Here is an 18,092-nt window from a genome sequence, read left to right as displayed (position 1 = left end):
GACTATTGGACAGGGATGCAAAACTCTCATATGCATCTTGTTTATAAAAACCGAATATGCGTCTTCTTCTCGAACTCGTCTTCCTGAACTTTCCTGGATACTCATTGACTATCACCCAAACGAACGCTACAAAGAAATTCCACAAAGTCTAATAAGTCTCACTCTTCAATAGACGCGAAGCGGACTTACAAGAAAACCACATACTACTCGCATGTTTCATCAGTAGTATCCACCGTCACACTGGTAGCGGCTCTCACATTGCTCAGTAAGCTTACTGTGCACTTGAAAATATATATGGAGGGTCAGGAAATTGCCAAAAAGCGACTACCAGTTAACCATACTCTTCTTCACGTTACCTTTGAATTCGTGCACTCATGACAATGGCCTTGGTATCTACTCGGTGCGATATACCTCCGACTCACTTAAAAGTGGAGAATGCGCGGTAACAATTTGAAAGTGGCCTAGGGAGCAGCCATGACCGTGACGGATTTTATCGAAAACCTCGGTCCCCCGTGTTCGGAACTTGGAGGCTGGGTGTCAAAATGTGGGTCTCCAAAGCCGCGGAAAGGACAGGTGAGTTATGTGGCTTGAGGGAGCATCTGCTGACGTAAAAACGGGATCCAAGACAAACGGATTTGAGTTTAAAACGTAAGCAGTTCAAACCTAGACGGTCTCCAGTTCAGTTCTTCCTGTTGCAGTGAACCTGCGTTGTTAATACCCCTCCCATGACAAAAATATTCGGCTTTCCAAAGTCGATGTCTGACACTATGGTGCGAGGGGCAGTAAAATCGATTGCTTCTTCATATGATTACCGTATAGTTCACTCTTGGCCATTTTCTGAGCCAGTCTTGTCTGGTTTTCTTATAGTCTGCGAGCAAGATAAGCTATTAGTGGGCACGCCGAAAAGTCTGAGAAAAAACACTAATAGAGATGATAATTTGGAGCACGAACTCATCGTGGTTTCGGGACCATGGGTATTGTTCTTCAGGTTTCGGGGAAAAATGGATACGAGTCTGACCAAAAGCCGATTTAGGAGGGTCAAATCGTCGCAACATCATGGAGAGAAGTCTCGTCTTTTAATGGTGAGGCATAGGTTGCAATCATCAGAAAAATTGGCTTGTAAATTAAACGTGATCATCTTTCAAAATTTCCAACAAAACAGTGGGGTCTGGCTGGTACTCATGCATGCTTCCACATCTGAACAACCTAAGCGCTACAGTTCCTTAGTTCGTCAGCAGGTCAGACATGTGAGAAAGTGAAGATGTTTGGCGTCACATGTGGACTATTTGCCCAACGGATTATTCGCCGTTCATCAATAGTGGAATTCCGTCACCCACGCATGACCATTGCCGTTTCGACGCCCTTTGTGGGAGATATCAAACGCTGTAGCCGAGTGGCATTCCATAGCTTGAAAAAATTTTTAAAAAGTCGTTCAGCTGTAGCACCTCTTCGGTGCCTAGCTTCCATGCCACACGAAGGAGGCACGAGGGCTCGGATACTGCCAGGTCGCCCAAACATATACGGGGGAAGTCGAGTAGCAGAGATCGGATCCGAACCACGGACCTTCGGGTCGGTAAATTCGCGCTCTAACTACTTAGTCCATCTCGCCCCTCAGCTTGACAATGAGTAGACGTGGTAACTTGGAGTAAAGCATGTTCCACTGTCTCCTGATTACCTCATATCATGCCGACTGATACGATTCATCCAATAGAAGGGCCCCAAATAACCTATCAAGCATTTTCACCTCGCAGTCGACAAGGCATTGTTCGGTTGCTCATCGCTTGGCCGAACATCTTTCGCTGCCTACAATATCACTCGCCTACCGTGAATACCTCAGTAAATCTGAGTAGCCGCGTTTACCCAACCTCACTACCAGAACCCTAGCTGATCACCGGCACGGTTAGCTAAGCGTGAATACACATGTAGTTTATTTACCAACGTAAATGACGGGAACCAATACTAGCTGAGAATGCCGGTACCTCAAATCTAAGTTGTGAATATCTTGGCATTTGTGGACCAAGTGGTTCTCCTCATCGCAACTTTCTACTTGATTCTGGTCTCCAGTAGACGTTTCTCCAGCCTTTCAACTAGCCGTCTTCTGTGAAAGACCCCATCTAGCGGCCTCTTCAGAAACCGCGATTACTTCACGGGCCGGACCAAATCTATGCATGCACAAAGACCTGACACTATCGTTGATTTTTTCGTTCTAGTGAGCGATTGACCTAATCTATGGATGCACAAAGACCTGACACTACCGTCGAATCCATCCGTCTATGTGAGCGATTTCTTTGACATGTGTTCCTCGGTGCACAATTGACTCTGGAACCCTCCATTGTTGATTCATACATTTACTTATTCGTTGTTCATGCCTCGGTTTGAAAAGTCTTTGACACTGTACCGACTTGTGAAGTGTCTTCTTTTCATTGCTCATCAACCGACGCCATGTTAAGCGATTAGTGTAATGGGCACTGCTGCTTACTACCCTATCACATCGGTGGACCTTTCTTCACTAGGATTAGATAGGCGCACAGAACCAATAATTGAAAAACGTCCATTTTCATCGGTTTCAAAGTTGTTTTCAATGTCTTATTAGCATCCACCTCACATCTTACTTACCCAGGTGGCACGAAATTTCCTTGTTCGGACTGGTCGGAGCCGATTACACCCACTTCTCACACTGCATATCGTTGTGGATATGTTAGAGAAATTATTCTGTGGTGCAATCATTCTGCACTCACAAAGCCTCTTTGAAACGCCAGAATATAGCTGAGATTCTATTACACACGGAGAAGGCAAATGTTCCTCCCCCGGTATTTTCTCCAGCTTAGTTCTCGGTCTGAGCCTCCCGAGCTGGCGTCAAAAACAACCACCAATGGTGCACAACGATTATTAAGGCCCAAGACGAAGTCAAGAGCACCTGTACGGCGCGTCGTATATATAGTGTAAACGGCGACAACCTTCTGGAAATTCTAATGCCTCCTGGATGAGTCATTGGCAACCGGAGTTCGGCCGATTATGATTGGTTATGGCTGGTTATGATTGGCTGTCGAGTCCAAACTTTCGACCAACCAGATCTCGGCTTGCTGCAGGACCGGCAAACGTCCCAAAATTTTGGCCAATCTTGTGTGGGGTAGGCTTCTCGCCCGTAGCAGCGCCCAACTGCAAGCAATAAAGTGAGATCTGTGTGGAATTTCGCCTAACACCTGGTCAAATTCTTTCTGTTTAGGAATCTTAAGTCCACCTTGCTCTATACTACTGCTGTCACGTTTTCGGTAAGAACTCTTCTTCCTACCCCTCCATGGACCAGAAGGTCCGTTGTTCGAACCCGACCTCTGCCTCTGGACTTCCCCTGTCTAGGCTTGGGAAACCAGGCAGTATCCTAGCCCTCATGCTTCCTTCTGGTGGCATGGCAGTTAGGCATCGAAAGGGTGCTACAGCTGAACGCGGTGCCTCCGACTGATTTAAGCGGTCTAATAGGGCGGTCCTCGTTGTTCATGTTAGCTTCTTGATATCGGCAGCATATCCCTGGATACCCATATCTGGCAGGAAGGCTCTAACTACCGTGATTTCAGAGATCGCTGTCGATGAGAATGGCAAACTGAGACACAATAAAGTGGGATTTTTGGGGACACGAATGGCCAACGTCTGTTGTGAGCTGTTTTGGAATTTTCATCACAGCCCAGACGCTACTCCTATGATACTAGGCACAGCATCAGTTAAGATAAACTGAGTGGAAAAGGTTAAACAGAGATAGCTTGTGAGCAGTCAGCAAGTAAAGGTCACATGGGGTCAGAAAAAAGACAGGTAAACGCGTTAAATCGATCGACAATCACTTGTGACCATAGTCATGAGAGTTAAAATAATCCACGCGCCTAGTGTTTACAAAAACTTCAAATTATTAAAGGCTGGCGTAAATAGAGCGTAAAAAGCAAGACAAAGAAGTTCATCGTGCTGATGCGTTATCAGTGACCGACTGTTCTTGTGTACATACAAGCGGGTTTAGTCGGGTGAGAACAACAGCTTCCGGTATCGGAAGCCTTGCTTGCAAGCTGAAAATCTAAGAGGGATTCAAAAAGGATTAAGGCTAGTGAGGATAAGTTTATGGCTTTGCCAATATTTGGCAACAAAATCCACAAAACCAGTCGTGAAACTCGATTTGGACGAAACAACATACAGAAGTCCCGATACCATTTGTTTCTGTAAATATGCTCCTAGTGGAGTTCATCTACGATTAGCTTGGTGGACAGTTTACTCTTCTTTTGGCCAGACTGATAGCATCTCGGATCGCTGCGTTAGGAATACGTCAGAAATCTCCTACAGACAGATCCAACCATCCATCAGTCGCTTCACCCTTGATTAAGCTGATAACGTGGCGTCCAAACTGGCGTCACTTTTAAAAGGCCTACATCCCCTCTGAGGAATTAACGTTTCAGAAAGTGCTTCAGAAAAGCTGAACCTATGCAGTGCAGTAAACAAGAAAAACCAACCTATTATTCGCATTGATTACCAGTTCGGACCAGGCGACATGCAACTTTATGCGACTTCAGTTATGTGGGTGTTATATATTCTTCATATCTCCGTTCTTTTCCCATATACTCTTAGAGTGACTGCTCTTCGTCAAAGATGTGCCCCGGGTCAAGTTACCTTCCTAAAAATTAGTGATTTTTCTCAGTCACCACTAATCCATCGGTTGATGCTGACCGATTTTATGAAAATACTATAAACTAGTAACCAAACGAAATTGCGAAAAGGACATTAACGTTTGTCCAATCGTGTTCTGGGAGCAAAAATGACTTGTGTATGAGATTTTTCTGTCGATAACATCACAAGTCCACTCCCGTGTACTTATCGGTGTGCACTGTTAGTGGACAGAACGCCTCGTGTGATTGTCGTGCAGTAACTCTGAATCTTTCTCGTGAATTGTACACGAGTCATGTCTGCTCACACGTTGTGCGTCTCAAAAGCCTCCCATCAGTAGGAGAATTATATTTCCGGCAGCACATTCAGTTGCCTGAAAATGTCGCAAACGAGTGATTCAGCTGGGTTCCAGGTGAGTCTCTCAAAAAAACAAGTTAGTTTGCAAATGAATGTATATTCGCCTATATTTCCGGTCGTTCACATGTTTTTATCATGTCATGTGATTCAAACGCAAGGTGAAACGTTCAACATTCCGGGAACTTGAGTGTGTGAAATTGTGGCCTCGATAAGTTCCAAACATTGGAATTCGTCCAGTTGAGAAACCTTGAGAAGGTGTGGCTCAACTGGTCGGATTGGTTGATGGAACAAGAAACTCAAGTTTGTTCGCGTGCAATCGTAAATCTTGATCGAAACTCAGCGGCGGTTTCGTAGAGGTGTCAGGTCAGCATTAGAAGTATTCCTTTGGTTGTCATTACTGAGTCGTGCGGTCTACATGAGTTTTGAGATAAAACAAGAGAGACACAAGATAGGAGCAGTTTTTACCGGCTGGCGAGTGACGAGAGGTGAGGTTCTTAGCGTAGCGGCAGAATTAATTACATGAGTAGAAGGGATGATCGTCAGAGTGGACATGCTTTGTAATTTGACAGGTTTTTTTGGGTGCATCTGATCGATATGTGTGTAGCCGTGCGCTCAGAGTGAATGTAACCAGCCACTGCCTGGAACAGCGTATTTGGTTTACCATGGGTCATCTGCCTGGTCATCCATCGACACTTTCACTCATCAATTTTCACATGCCAGCCGGATTAAAATACTGATTTAACTGAGTGCTCCTATTCCACGGGAAGCTCGATAATACCGAAACAAAGCTAAATTTAATCGGAACACTGCTTTAAAGTGAGCGCAGTGAACGCCACCTGTTGTTGCGTTTTATGTTCGCTTCCTGTGGATTTGATAGTTACTCAACACGTGCACATCTGACGTCAAACAGAAACAAGGTATCGCCATGCCCACATTCATGTCTGGCGTCAGAGCTGATCCAGTTAACCACCAATCAGCAATCTTCTTCTCCAAGCTGGCCAAAATTACGACGGCCATGTTGGTTGACGGAGTTCTGGTTGACCTTGAGCCGTACAAATCTGTTTATGATATTCTCCAGCTGAATACGCTGCCGCCTCGTGTTTCAGTTGTCACGATATATGAGATATCGAGGTATATTTTCTCGACATGGCGTGCTACTTATAAGGTTACTCGAAAGTCTTGGATATCTAGCTGCCGACTTTGGGGCTCTTCAGGTAGGCGTAGCCTCTAGCTTCCATCAACCATAAGTTTCACTTGAATCTTGTTCGTGTACGTCAGACGTGGGGAAAAACAGAAATCGCAAGTCCGGCAAACTCTATCCGAACGAATTCAAGTGGAATACAACGTACCATAGCAGCCGATTTTGAACTTCCGACCTCGCAGTATTTTCTGGACAATAATGGGGCCTCCAGATCCTTGTCTCTCCATAGAAGCCATCCACAGCTTTCACAAAACACTCACCCATGGGGGCATCATTAGAAGCTAACTCAAAATTAGGCTCACTTTGTCACCGAATAAACTTTCCCCACGGATCTACTAACTTTACGAAGCTTTTCTGTCACCCGAAATTTCCTGAAGATTCGTAGCAGCATGTGATATGAATCACTGGTAGTATCAGCGTTCGATCGCCACGGGTCCTGTGATCTTTTTGGTCTGATTTTAAACGCCCTCATGATGGAAAAGTAAGAATTTATAGGTAATAGGAGAACCAGCCCCAAACGTAACTGGACTACACAACTGCCGATGGAATAACCGTTTTCGTTGAGGCAGATTTAATTGGCTGTTGTTCAGGTGACCTTGACAACTGGCCCGCCTGGAACTTTCCACCTGAGGTTCATAAACAGCCCGTTTTCGGCTGCGCGTGACACGCCTTTACGCGTCAGTGTTCAATCGATCAGCTGATTCGCACGTTCATTGGCTCTCTGGTTTGGCTAAGCGCATCAGGCTAGCAAGCGGCCCGCCGGACTCGGGTTCACGGTATTAGGAATGGATTAGGAAAACTGTGGTCCACAACAGTAAGTGTATGTTTTTTTACTGATGAAGCACCACTGAGATATCCGACCTGTTGCGAAGGTGCGATGCGCCCAAAAACAGTTTATGACAGCACTGTGGGGAGAATATCCCGTCCCGAGTTAAGCTCAGTAAATGAGTTTCTCATGCTACAAAATCATCCCCATCATCTTATCGATCGCGAGCCGTGCTTAGCAGTGAGTCACGCTCATGAGATAAGCTTATCAGCAGCCTGCTCATTTTAGTTAACTAGTGACTCATAGATTCACTATTGTCGAAGAAGCCAGCTGACATCTGAAGACACAAATGAAAGTCGCGGGATATTTTTAGAACCACGTCGGTCTCTTTGACGGTCTCTTTGTTTCTGTCACTTGAATTTACCGCAGGTTAACAGAGCAGTAAGTGACAAATTTTGTGCAGACATATCTAACACACGTCAATACCAACGCATCCATCAAGATGAAATGCTCGCTCGATGTTGCTATCGGATGGGAGCAGTGGCCTTTAATGCATGAATATTGACAACTTTAACACTAATTAACCAACTGTTGCAGCCATATTGTAGCAGTATACTCACAGCAGCATTGTGACCGCATACTTCAAGTGCGGGATCAACAGCGTTACCGTAAGTTGCTAGATGCGGGACTAAACTTGGCTGGGTCACCTAACCATTCCAACTATGAATATGCTGAATTACTTATTTAGAGTAGCCAGGATCAGGGTCCACTACTATCACTGATCACCACGGACCTCTGTCGATGGGATTATATTTCTTACTGTATCTGGCCCTTTCAACACTGATTTCTGGGTTTCCAGTCTCTTATTTCCAGACAAGTTGTGTACGCAGTTTGTTACTGTGCATGTGTCGCCGGGTACGTATGCTACTCCAATCAGTCAAAGCATCCAGAATCGGCAGATCTACGAAAATCACAGTGCATTCATGGTGATCGTGAAGAAAATTGGAAGCTCTGTCTAATCCAAGTCTGAAACTCTGAAACGTATTGCTAGAAATCGGTTATATTGTTTACTAACCGAGGTTGTCAATCTATTGGGAAAGTTTCGAACAGACGGTCCTAGAAGGGTTTGTTAAACAAACGGTAGTTTTTAACCGGACAACATTTCGCTTTGGACATAAAAGCGGGTTACCAAGTTGGCCAGGTTTTAGGGTAGACCAAGAACCCATCAGTAAGACCCTTCTAGATTAGTGTGGAATGTCAGTTTAAGGGTCTTGTAGATTGATGTGGTTGATGGGTTTGGGGAATTTCAAATTTTATTTCTTTATAGGGTTTGGTTCCTCAATCTTTGGGTTCGGGGGGCAGGGGGAGGGCTTCATTAGATGGTTGGGGGATGGTTCACCTTGGGTCCCACTGGTCTGTATGGGCTCGTGAGTAGTACGACAATTTAGTTGGGGGCGGGGTCGGTGAGAACAAGTACACTTGAGATCTAAGCTACTTTTTTTGACGACTCCTGTGGAGTACCGTGGTCCCCAACTCAAAACTTCAACATTTTCTAAATCTATGGTGTGTTCCTTGAGAAGTGCATGTTCCGCCATTGGTGTCTTTCAGTAGCGCTTGATATTCACCAGCGGCCCGTTTATTTTTCTTCAGTGCTGTCCGATTCTATTGTGAAGTTTCCAGGGCCGTATAGACCTTAGTACAGTCGCTGCGTTGGTGGGCGAGTTGGCCGAAGTGGTTAGAGTGCGAATTTACTGACCGGTTCGAACCCGACCTCTGCCTCTCGACTTCCCCTGTCTAGGCTTGGGCAACCTGACAGTATCCCAACCCTCGTATAACTTTCGGGTGGCATGGCGGTTAGGCACCGAAAGGATGCCACAGCTGAACGATTATTTTATCATTATAGTCGTTGCGTTTAATTTTGTGGAGACAGTCCTTGGTTCGTCAGTTGCACCAGTGCAGTGTGTCCAGAACAGTTTCAAATCAGCTGAGCTGACGCATAGTGATGTGCGGTTATCAGAAAAGAGTCATCAACAGAAATAGGTTGGATCTCAGTGCACTCTCAAGTCCACATGTTCGCCTCACAACTAAATTGTCACAGACCAACAAAATCGGCCAGTGGCACCTAGAGTGAATCACGAAATGGCGCACTTTGAAGTGGAAGATTAAGGAACAAAACCCCATCAAAAATAGCGAATATACACTCATTTGCAAACCAGTTTGGTTTTTCGAGGGACTCACCTGGAACCCAGCTGAATCGCTCGTTTGTGATGTTCTCCCATCAAAAATAATTTGAAATTCTCCACCCCGTATGACTTGGGCAACCACACTAACCGATAAGACGCCTTAACTGACATTCGACACTGATCTAGTGTGCCCATCTGAAGAGGTCTTACTGATTCGTTCCTCGTCTACCTTAAAACCTGACCAATTTGATGACCTGCTCACGTAGCCTGATGATGCTTTTGTGTCCAAAGCGAAACGCTGCCTAGTTAAAAACAACCGACTGAAACGAGTACCTGGGGTTGCACAGATAAACCCGGAGATCAAGTAACCGTTGATTGGGGATATCATTCAACTTACTTCCCAACGCATCTTACTAAAGTCATCAACCTTGAGAGCGTACAGTTCACAAAATGCATGTTAGATTGGATGGAATTATTAGCAACTGGTTGTGTTGGTGAACAGTATCGGGCTGAATGGATAATCTGACGCTTCAGCATGTGTTCTCGCGCACAGAATGTGTTAGAATAACTTCCATACGGCGTCGATTTCCCAGCCCGATGAATGGATATCTTCTCGAAAGTTACTGGTACACAAGAAACATAATGATGTGACTGACAGTTACCAGAGACCTTCCAGTGATTTCTTTTTGTAAGGCAGTCCTCGCAAACGGTTTCTACCGGAATACGTCACTCCTAAGGCTACTGGACAGTGTTCAACAGTGCTATGCATTTTAGTTGGGACGATGCCATCTTGATTAACGGTCGTATTCTACAACAAAGTAGCGATTTCTCACCGTTAAAAACCAGCTAGGCGCTCGAATGTTCAAGTCAACTTGGCCTTCTCATCGATCAAAATACCAGTTCACATTCTAATAGATTGGAATCAAACAGTTTTTGATTGTGTGCACATTCGAACACGTGATCTCACGGGGCTTTGCGCATTGTTTTATACATACTGACCATTCTCGTTCCTGCTGAGATGGACGACCATTCTGAGCAATGGTCACATTATGGAGAAGCTGTTTATATGTATGAAAATCATACAGACAAGTACGCAGGTGTTTTAATGCTATCGGGGAGGGGGCGAAATGGTGATGACTTTCTTGTCTAAAGACAAACGGGTACCCACAAGTTTGCCACCGAGCTTCCAGCCACTTTCACGGTGCAAAGTGCATATCGAAAGCGTACGACAGTATCATTTGTACCATTTAGTGTAATTTTTGTCTGGCTTACATGTGAATCAAGTGAGCGTACGACAGTATCATTTGTACCATTTATTGTATTTTTTGTCTGGCTTGAATTTGAACCAAGTAGCGCAGTATCGTCTATACACTCCAAGTCTGAACGGTCTTCACCGGAAAGAAGGTCTATACCAGGGCTTGGAACACAGAGCACAGTTGCAGAAGATGAATGGTGATTGAGGACACGGATGGTTACCGCTTTTTTGATGAGCAGGAGAGAATATTCTCGATAGACTTTCACACTCCCACGGACTTCGATCCTGGTTAATTGAACCACCTTGAAGTAGGAAGTGGACCACAGTGGCAGTACATGTGACCTTCAAAGGCATTTAAATCCATTTCGGACCTGAAGGAATGATTTACTGGAGCTCATCGGTAGTGCCTATCCTTGGTCTTACCGGGATTCGATATATCTAGCACCCGAGGCGAGTGTGGTACCACTATTCCACCAGCGCACGGTGAACTATCACGTCGCACGAACGTGTTCACGTTTCATTGATGTGACTGGTTTACCGGACGCCTCGAACGAGAACCCCGTAACTGTACCCCCCTTGGCATAAACTCATCAGGCGACAAGAAAGAAAGACTTCAAACGAGAACAGTGTGTCTTTGAAGTGTACATATCTTCCAACCACCTGCGGCCGATTTATTTAAGCTTTGGATATACACCACTAGTATGCTGGATGACAAGGAATATGACACGAGATGAATGATCACACATGATTTTCTCTTGAGCATCATAAACAACTGAATTCTCTCCCGCCTAGACGATGTCAATCAACTTTTTTTATAATTGATCCACCCTGCAGATGGAATAATCAGGTGTATTGTCTATCTTTTGGCATAAACAAGTGTACGGCGTCATAATTGGTTCGAACCCAGGTTCTCTGGGTTAGCTAATCATGTTCTCATTTGCTGAAGGCATGGATACGTGTATGGAAAGGTATAATTATTCACTCTGGTATCACAATGTCTACTTTTATGAAGCGCATCTGACAAAGCGTGATGACAGCTGTAAACTTTGAAAGATTGCACTACTTTTTGACTGTTCACATGAAAGTATGTCAAATTGGGTCAGGTCATCCGTGCAGTCCATGTTGAGTGGTTCTTGCGTGCACCGATAAGTCATAACAACTAGCTGGATCGCATCTGACAAAGCGTGATGACAGCTGTAAACTTTGAAAGATTGCACTACTTTTTGACTGTTCACATGAAAGTATGTCAAATTGGGTCAGGTCATCCGTGCAGTCCATGTTGAGTGGTTCTTGCGTGCACCGATAAGTCATAACAACCGACCTAGCTGGATGAGTTTTTTGAGGTCCTTCCCTAAAAAACGACAACAAAAGCGGGTTAAGGCTACAACTCTCGCCTCAGATCTTCCATGCCCGTTTCATTTCTGATAATCAACAACTCTGTACTCTGTTGACGGCCGACTCGGCCGTAGACATTGCAGCCGATGGGACTGGGCAGCAAACGGATCTGTCGCTTCTTTAGTATTACCATCCGGGTGGGGAGGAGTAGAAAAACGAGAAGATGAGGTAGAAAGAAGAGACACGTTAGTAGTAGCCTGCTTCTGCTTACCTACCCCACTGTATGCAGCAAGTAAGTCTTCCCGGTTGATTGCATAACACGATGGCCGATTCGTGATGAGATTACTTGTAAGTAATGCAAACCGTGGTGTTTGCATGAGGGCTATGATATTTTCAGGGATTGCACCACACGATGGCCGATTCGTGATGAGATTATTTGTAAGTAGTGCAAACCGCGGTGTTTGCCTGAGGGCTATGATATTTTCAGGGCACCCAGACAGAAGGACGACTATTATTCCCAACGAAATCCAATCATTCAAAGCTCAGGGGCAAGGCAGTTAGGCCATTAGAGCAGGTCACCACAAGTGTTTCAACCCACAAAGTGGAGGACCAAGAGACTGTCTTGGTCGGACCTCTACCCATTGACTGGGATAAGAAGCCCTGTGAATGTTGCACATACAATGCCACGTTGCACCCATTGGAGTAATGGAGGCGTGTATGCAGTCATACCGCTGTATGATCTAGTCTCTTCATAGCACTTTCCTCGCATGATCCACCTCCTGAGGGATTACCGCGTACCTAATGAGATTTCTTAACGGAGTTCCCCAAAATACCGTTACTCCGATTACCTACATTCATCCTGTTGTGTTCTGGCGAGTTCCTTTGTACCCAGTCACTTTTTTTTCAGTTTATAGGTGTTCTTGTCTATAGATACTGAACACCTAGCTTTTGTGCCCACAAACGTTTTGGGTACTAATTGTTCCCGAATCAATCATCGCTCCTGTGCCGGTTCTAACTGTGCTAACCGTACGTTCCACTTGCGAAAGGGATTTCAAACGGTGTCAGTAATTCCACCTGATCATCAATCTATGATAGACCAATTCACATTGGAAACTCCGACCTCGAGAGCAGTTCATACAAGTAGATGAATCGGTTTTCCACAATCAATATTTTCATCACGGTACACGTCAAAACTGTGGCCCTGAATCTCCGTGCCACAGACTATGAGTGTTGTAATCCATTTTGAAGTATTTTTGACCTTCAAGGATTTCATATTGATGAAGTTCAACTTAAACAAAAAGCAGATTATTCTAGCAGACTGTGTGATTCTATGACTGAAAATTGAAAGCCTAGGATTATAAACAACTCAGGCTTTTAGAGCTCTCTCTTCAAACGCTCGAGTATGGGTAACGTTGGCACCCAACTTCAATGGGAAATCTCTTGATTGAAGAAACCGTCAATGTGAAAAACGCTCAACCACTTTAGGACCAAGCAATCTTCACATATGGTTCCATCACAACAGGAAAGAGTTATCGAAATACACCCGTTTGCAAACTAATTTGGTCTTGCAGAGACTCACCAGAAACCGTCAATGTGAAAAACGCTCAACCACTTTAGGACCAAGCAATCTTCACATATGGTTCCATCACAACAGGAAAGAGTTATCGAAATACACCCGTTTGCAAACTAATTTGGTCTTGCAAGAGACTCACCTGAAACCCAGCTGAATCTCTCGTTTATGATGTTCTGTTTGGTTTAAAGGATACAACCATGATACGAATAAAGGAAAGCAATCAAATACTTTCGGTCCCAGCTCAATGTGAATCCTGTTAACAGAATTGGCAATGGTTACATAACCAGTTTATGGTGGACAGATGGCAGTTTTCATTGCGTAAGCATTTCGAAAGGAGACGATTGGAAGAAAAGTCACGTGGTGTCATTGAAACTTGCTGCAGCCAGAGACATCAGTACCCGGCTTTTCTCCCAAGTGGCTGGAAATCCTTCAGTGGAAAACCCTCATAGACACTGAACTGTACTTGGAGTAAAGATGTTATACATTGTCACGTTTTCCGATATATTACACGCCTTAAGGAGCTTGAACTACAAAGAAAGTCTATAACCTCTCTCGCATTTTGAAATGGGATGAAAGCCAGACCAGAAACGTTTGGCTCTTTGTTCATTGAACCCTACTCCCTGCAGTGGAAACTGGCGGTAAATAAAGATTTAGAAGCTGGCGCACAATCCAAACTAATGCACTAATATGGTATTGCTTGCAGAACGATCAACACTACTGATTGCTGCACATAAGTAGTCGGGACTCATAGCTCGAAAAATCAAGGGCTACTTATACTCAACGTAATGCTAGTGCCGAGCACCATCTGTTGATCTTATGACAACGCTTTTGTCGGAGAGAATGCGAGAACGGAACTGCGCACCTCTGAATGGTAGTTGATAGAAACCGGGCAACAATGTTATTACATCAAATCCGACCGAAACCAGTCATGTTGGTGGCAAAAAGCACGTCTCGGATGTTACACACTGAGTGCCCCGGAACCGACCACAGCTGGTGCGACCAACACTATGGTCGATTGCAAAGGCCATTGGCATCCGACGAGGCACAACTTTGCATTCAAGGGAAACCTGTGCGAAATTGCGCGAGAAAAATCTAGTCTCACGAAAGTGTCTGACACTGACGTCACGCACTTGATTCCGTGATTTATCGGTCCGTTCATGCTCCATTCAATCTCCCTCCTCTGAATTTTTCTTTTCCATTTGCTAAAGAAAACGAACTCCTGATATTCACATAGCCTTTTCACATGATTTCTGGGACTATATAAATTCGTGGGGAATTCACGGAAACCAATTTTTTCCCTGCGTGACTTCCACGGATATTCGATCACTCTTCACTTCTCCTGTACAATATGCACTAGAAAGGAGACAGAAGCCGTGGAGAGCGACTCGGCAAACCCATTTGTGAGCTGCATTCCAGCGGAGAGTCTGAACTTAGAGATAGGGATTGTTGGTAAAACCAGAAGTTGATTCAAGGACTTGCGTAGCTGGGCGGGAGACAATTTCGGTAGCTAGACCAATGCCAGAGCACAGAAATGGGGCATCACATGTCCTGATGGTATTTGTCTGTCAAATAATCACTACTTATGAGTAGTTTAGAGATTATGCAAATATACCTTTCTTAGGGTGGCCGCTAAACCGTTTCGTGAGCACAGGTCCTGTACACAGTTGTATGATAGCTTACTCGTTACCATTGTGCCTTACTCTTTATGCGTTGGGAGGGGCTTACTCTGACAAACTTCCCCGTTCCGAATTAGTGCCTTATGAGTGATTTCCAGTAACTACTGGAAAGAACAGCTTCCCGTGTAACGGTGGTACTACTTATGGGGAGTCACGCGAGTCGTATGTGTTGTTCGTAGAATTTCGCTTTGCCTCTTTTGAAAAGGGGAGATCTGTTGCGGAGTCACTTTGCAACATTTGCTTGGATTTGAGCGATGAATGATTGGAGTCAATGAATCTCCAGGAAAGTTCAAGAAGACGCGTTCGGGAGAAGATGGGTGTCCAGTTTTTGTAAATAAGATGCAAATTAGAGTTTTGCTTCCCTGTTCAATGGTTTGTAACCGGTCAGTTGGCATTTCCCAATAAATAACTCTGCAGCGAAGGCCTTCTTCTTTTCACCCGTAGATTAGCTTCATAGGAATTATTGCCAGCGACACATTGCTACGATGCGGTTCCAATACGGCCGCGAACCTGCCTACTGCGAAGCGGAACGATCGTGTGGTGAAACAGTGCCGCGTGTGTATGCGCCCACGTCCGATTTCATCATAAGCAAAGGTCAAAACGTACACGCATTCCATGCCCACCCGATGGCCAAGGAACTCCGTACACAAGCAGGCAGATGGCCATCTATGGTTAACCGAGACAAATGAAACAGCCGCTCGAGAACCGGTGTGGGCGTGCAGCAGACACACTGTTTGGTTGAGAGCAGATCGACCATCAAATACGGTCACAAGTGAATGATATAAACGGAACTCTGTATTTGCATTCATAGTTTTCAGGCCGCCTTCTTGTCTTCTGACTGTAACCCTGCAGCATTAGAGAAGGTGAAGCGATACACCAGCTTCATAAAGACGTACTGAGTCCAGTGGAGATGATATACTTTCAGCCAAACAGTCTGATTCGGTAAGCAATTCATGGAGCACCTATGTTACTTGATCTACCAATATTCTCCCAGTAGCAATTACACTTCAGCTACTCAACATCGATTACACCTTGCCATCCTGACGGCAGTCCCATTGACTCTTAAACAAGGGTTCGAAAGTTGAAACGTTTCGAGACATGAGGACATTTTTTCAGAAATAAGCAAGATGCAATAACGCTTCCCACTGAACGTACCAACGTAGACGGAAAACTCAAACAAGTGCCTATCATGTGGAGGCATACCAACCGAATGAGGACATGACAGCAAACCAGAAGGGGTATACAAGTGCGCCGTTGCTATTATGCGAGAACCACATGAACGATATTCCTCATAGGATGCCTTATTTTTAGAGAATACATAATTTTTCAGACGTTGGGCGTTTCGGATACAATGAAGTCATAACTGTCCTATCAAGACCTATCACTGACAAAAAAGTTCCCTCACCAATTTTCGTAGGTAGACCATGAGATCATTGCTGATTGTGGTGAAACGATTATCGTTAAACGGAGGTGATGTGATGACAGCGCAGATATATTGAAAATAACGGCCAAAAAAAGCGTCCTTAAGATCCATCCTCTGTGTCACGGTTTGTATGTCTTGACAACCCATGAGTTACGCTGCGAAGCGTCCGTGCGATACTCGCAGAGTCGCATGTTGGTTGGTCAGTGATTAGAAATCTAAGCTCTTCAGGTTAGAGTTTGGAAATCGCGCGCAGACTTGTTCTTTGAAAAATATAACTTACTGGCATTTCCACCCTGTTGTGTCGTGGGTGGCCGTCTATTGGTTACCCCTGCACTGAGCTTGCCAGACTACACGATAAGAAGAAGACAGAGAGCTCAGGACACGGCTGTATTGTCAGGACAAAACATACAGAACGTCTGCGTAAATATATAGGATGATTAAATGGCCAAATATGGTCATTCACTTGTTCGTTCCGTACAGCCAATGGTGGCGTTCCGGTCGTGAACAGGTTCAGGCCCACTACGCTGGTCGTATGTTGCTAAGCCGTGTTTGGTGAGAGCCGCCCATGCATCTACTTTCCGGACGTGTCGTAGCGATGGTGACCCTGGGATGCACCACTTTCTTCACATGTGCTTTTTCTCATGTCTGGGCGCGTCCTGACACTTCCCCCTTTTGGAGATAGATCGTAGGTTCTCAACCTGGGATTTATCTGCAACCGTTTTACTGGAATTCCTCGTCGTCCAGTTCCTCTTTGCAACAGAGGTGGGTTGACGCCAATGTTCTTGTATCTAATCGGGTCGTATGCAGTGTCGAATTTGATTGGCATGCCTAACCTGTTCCGCCAATATCTACCTCATAGACGACGTTCCCTCTTCGTCGCAATATAATCCCCGGAATCCAGCAATTCGCTGAATAGTCTCTGACAAGGACGGAGTCTCCACGGCTAAAAATACGTCCAGGGCGACATTTGCCGTTGGAGTATCCCGGTTGGTTTTCATCGCCGATCTCTCTGGTGTTTCGGGGGCGCAATGCATCAAACAATGTCTTCACTTTCCTCCCAAACATAAGTTCCGCTGGGGACTTCCCATTAGGCGCACTTGGGTTTGGTGTCGTCCGGTAGTTGGTTAGGAAAGCATGAATGACGTCGGCCGTTGGTCCCTCCCCTCGAGATTTCAAAAGTGCTTGTTGGAAAGTATCCACAAATCTCTCAGCTTGGCCATTTGATTGAGGGTGGTACGGCGGTGACCGGATATGCGTCAGTGTGTTCCGTACACAGAAATCATTAAAAAGAGCTGCAGTGAACGGCGTAACATTGTCCGTCACCATTGTATCAGGTAACCCGAAACAGCTGAATACTTTCTGCAGTCTGGCAATGGTAGCTTCGGTCGATGCCTTGCGCATGCAGAAGACTTCTGGTCACTTCGTGAAGGCGTCTACGATTACCAGCTGATACAGACCGTCGATCGGACCCGCAAAGTCCACATGTAGCCGTTGCCATGGCGCCTCGGGCGTAGGCCAATCGTGTGGTTCATCTCGTTGAGGCGTCTTGGCAACTTGAATGCATCGGGGACAAGTTCGGCAATGGTCCTCCAAATCCTTGTCCATGCCGGGCCAATAAACGTAGCTTCTGGCCGATGATTTCATTCGGCTCAATCCTGGGTGTCCACTGTTTGACTACCCTTTGT

This window comes from Opisthorchis viverrini (assembly GCF_000715545.1).
Source record: "Opisthorchis viverrini unplaced genomic scaffold opera_v5_64, whole genome shotgun sequence".
Lineage (NCBI taxonomy): Eukaryota > Metazoa > Platyhelminthes > Trematoda > Opisthorchiida > Opisthorchiidae > Opisthorchis > Opisthorchis viverrini.
The sequence above is the reverse complement of the archived record's forward strand: the minus strand, read 5'-3'. Positions refer to the sequence as shown.